Raw genomic sequence first — 4,282 nt, 5'->3', positions numbered from 1 at the left:
CTTGTGGAATGCGGTGCCATTTGGGGTCAGAGGATTTGAGTATGGCTCCCCACTCACTAGAATGTGCTAGACCTGCCTGTGTGACTTTGCTACACAGGAAAAGGTAGTCGAGGAACTAAAGTTTACTGATGGTGTGAAATTCCATATGGCACCATGCCTTTGTGAAATATGCATGTTCATGTTGGCAAAATGGAATATTCAGCAGTAGGTTGTATCCCAGTTCATGGCAACTACACCTGGGTTTTCCCCTCAGTGGTCCAGCAAGGGCATCCACTCCCAGGCTTCTGGCTCCCCAGCCAGTGTCTCTTAGGTGGAGAGACATCTGTCTCTCTCCCTCCTGACCAGGGTATTTCCAGGCTGCACAGTTTCTTGCCCACACTTTGTCATTGCCAGCAAATGACAGCTTGCCTAAGCAGGCCTGCTTGCTTTCTCTTCAGAGACTGATCACAGTGTAACTGCCCAGTTATAAGAACCAGAGGGCCAGTCTGTTTGCTGGATCAGACAGAAGGCCCTGAATCAGCTTAAACTCGGGCTATTTATTCACAAGTCCTTGCTCTGTTTGTCCCTCGAGAATCCACTCTGAGCTGTCCTCAGGTAACAAGTGATCAGCAGACAAAAGATCCCCCCCACAGGGCAAACCTTGAAAAGCTGAGTCCTTAGGTGGGCGTTTGCAATGCCCTTTTCCCCAGTATTGCCTTAATCCTGTCTTCCCGCTAAAGAAGTTCTAGAAAAATCCTTCAATATTACACAGGCACTTGCATTTTCAATACAACGGGCTCTCCTAAAATATGCCCAGAATATTGCCATCTGTCACAGGTGGATCCCCCTCACCATTAAAAATGTACGACCTTATTTCTCTCTGAATTTATCTAGCTTCAGGTTCAATCCATTGTCATCATACACCTTTCTCTGCTAGATTGAAGAGCCCCTTATTAAATATTTGTTTTCCATGTAGATGCTTATGGGTTGTAATCAAGTCACTCTTAACCTTCTCTTTGTTAGGCTAAATAGATGGAGCTCTTTGTGTGTCTCACTAGATGGCATGTCTTCTAATCCTTTAATCATTCTCATGGCTCTTCTCTGAACCTCTCCAATTTATCAACATCCTTCTTGAATTGTGAGCACCAGAACTGGACACACTATTGGAGCAGTGGTTGAACCAGTGCCAAATACAGAGGTAAAATAACCTGAGATTCCCCTGTTTATGCATCCCAGGATCACATTATCCCTTTTGACTAAGGTCCCACTAAGAACTCATGTTTAGCTGATTATCCACCATGATCCCCAAATCTTTTTCAGAGTCACTGCTTCCCAGAATAGAGTCCCCCATCCTGTAAGTATGGCCTGCATTCTTTGTTCCTAGATGTATACACATACATTGACATTTAGCCATGTTAAAATGCATATTGTTTGCCTGCACCCAGTTTACCAAGAAATCTAGATCATTGTGAAACAGTAACCTGTCTTCCTCATTATTTACCACTCCCCCAATTTTTGTGACATCTGCTAACTTTATCAGTGATGATTGTATGTATGCTTTCTTCCATCAAGGTCATTGATAAAAATGTAAAACAGTGTAGGGCCAACAACCAATCCCTGCAGGTCCCCATTTGAAACACACCCACTTGGTAATGATTCCCCATTTACAGTTACATTTTGAGATCTATCTATTAATAAATTTTTAATCCATTTAATGTGTGGCATGTTAATTTTATATTCTAGTTTTTAATCATATAGAAGTCTAAGTATATCACTTCAACACTATTACCTTTATCAACACAACTTGTAATTTCATAAAAATAAGATATCAAGTTAGGTTGGCACGATCTATTTTCCATAAATCCATGTTGATTTCCATTAACTAAATTACCCTCCTTTAATTCTTTATTAATGAAGTTCCATATCAGCCACTCCGTTATCTTGCCCAGGATCAATGTCAGGCTGACAGGCCTCTAATTATCCAGGTCATCACATTAACCCTTTTTAAAAATTTGACACAACATTAGCTTCTGGTCTTCTGGAACTTCCCCAATGCTCCAAGACTCATTGAAAATTAACTTTAATGGTCCAGCAAGCTTGTCAGCCAACTTTTAAAAAAGTTCTAATTTAAAAATGCCTAACTTTAATGGCTTCTGTTTAACATCCTCCCACGATACTGGTGGAATGGAAAGAGCGTTATCACCATTTGATGAGACTATATCATCTGCTTTTCCCCAAATACAGAACAGAAATATTTATTAAATGCTTCTGCGTTTTCAGCATGATTATTGTTAATTCTACCATTTCCATATACTAATGGACCAATACCATTGTCAGAATTCTTTCTGTTCCTAATATATTTTAAAAAACTCCTTATTGCCGTTAACTTTGCTAGCCATAGATTTCTCCTTGTGTCCCTTTGCTTCTTTTATGAATTTTCTACAGTTCCTATCATATATATATAGCTGCCTTGTGCCTTAACTTCCCCTCTAAAGCAGGTTGGTTTTATGGTCTCTTTCCTCAATTTTGGCTTTTTGGGCATCTAGGAAGGTATTCTTAAATGATTACCAATTGTCATTCACATTTTTCTGTTTAAATTCTTCCTCCCAGTTGATTTGGTTCATAATTGTTTTTAGCTTTGTGAAATAGGTCCTATTAAAGCACCAAATATATATATATTAGTGGTCTGGATTTTATTCTGCTTGCACATTATAAATGTAATCAAGTCATGATCGCTTGTACCTAAGCTACTCCTATAGCTAATTCTCTGTTATGCTGCTTTCCTGGTGACTCAGTGTGTAAATCAGGCTTCCATTGGGTTGGCTTACAATGCTTAGTTTATATTTGGAGAGATACATATCTTACCTCCTGTCTGGAAGAAACCTGTTTTTCTCTTTGGTTGGAGACAGATTATAAAACATATTTTCAGTATATATACAAAGGCCTTAAATATAATTCGTATATGCATCTCGCAATGATTTGAGGATCAGTATGATATAAGCTTTTATTAGAGACTTCTATGTGACATCATTTATGGATAAATACCACAGAAGTGGTGTGCTAGATGTAGTGAGTTTGTCAGGCCCGTTAGGAGTTGCTGTTATACAACAGTGGACCCTGTTGTTGGCCTTTAGGCAATTCACACTGTCAGAGATTCTTAAACTGAACTCAGTAAGGTTTGTCAAGGATATGACAGGAAATTGCCACATCTGCCACATTTCTGCTTCGACTTGCCAAGATACTATGTCTAGTATGTTCGCTTCTAAAGCTCACGGTGTCGTGATGTCACTTCTCTCCTGTCAGCCCACTCTGACTTCAGAGTGGAAAAGGGAATGGCAAGATGAATGGATGCTAGAGAAAAGGCGATGGGGAAGGTGAGAGCTATGTCAGGGAAGTCAAAGGTTAAAGTCAGCACCTTTGGAAGTCAGACAAACAAATGATTAGGAGGATGGAACAGTTTCCATGTGAGGAGAGATTAATAAGATGGGGACTTTTTAGCTTGGGAAAGAGACGACTAAGAGGGGATCTGATTGAGGTCTATAAAATCACGACTGGTGTGAAGAAAGCAAATACGGAAGTGTTATTTACTCCTTCTCCTAACACAAGAACTAGGGGTCACCCAATGAAATTAATAGGCAGCAGGTTTAAAGCAAACAAAAGGAAGTATTTCTTCACACAACACAGTCAACCTGTGGAACCCTTTGCCAGAGGACGTTGTGAAGGCCAAGACTATAACAAGGTTAAAAAAATAACTAGATTAATTCATGGAGGATAGGTCCATCATTGGCTGTTAGCCAGGATGGACAGGGATGGTGTCCCTATCCTTGGTTTTGCCAGAAGCTGGGAATGGGCAACAGGGAATGGATCATTTGATGATTATCTGTTCTGTTCATTCCCTCTGAAGCACCTGGCATTGGCCACTGTCGGAAGACAGGATACTGGGCTAGATGGACCTTGGGTATGACCCAGTATGCCCATTCTTATGCTACTTTAGGCGTATGGACATAGGAGCCAAACTTTAACACTTCGTTTTGAAAATATTTGACCATTACAAATCAATTCTCAACAGTATTTGTGAGTTGCCGTTATACTTTACCTAGTAAGTTTCCTGTTGCAATTCTAATTCCAGGTTTAGGAGATCTTTCCTGGAAGAGATGGAAAAGAGACCTGAAAGTGGAGAGTGTCTCCTGGCTGGAATTCCAGGCAAGCCAGTTGAGTCAGATTCCGATGATAACAGCGGTAATGCAGGCTCAGCGAAAGAGAGAGCTGTATCGTCGCCTCATAGGGACTTGGGAAATGCACA

Source organism: Terrapene carolina, unplaced genomic scaffold (genome assembly GCF_002925995.2).
Source record: "Terrapene carolina triunguis isolate 2854851 unplaced genomic scaffold, T_m_triunguis-2.0 Scaffold94, whole genome shotgun sequence".
NCBI lineage: Eukaryota > Metazoa > Chordata > Testudines > Emydidae > Terrapene > Terrapene triunguis.
This window is presented reverse-complemented; position numbering follows the sequence as displayed.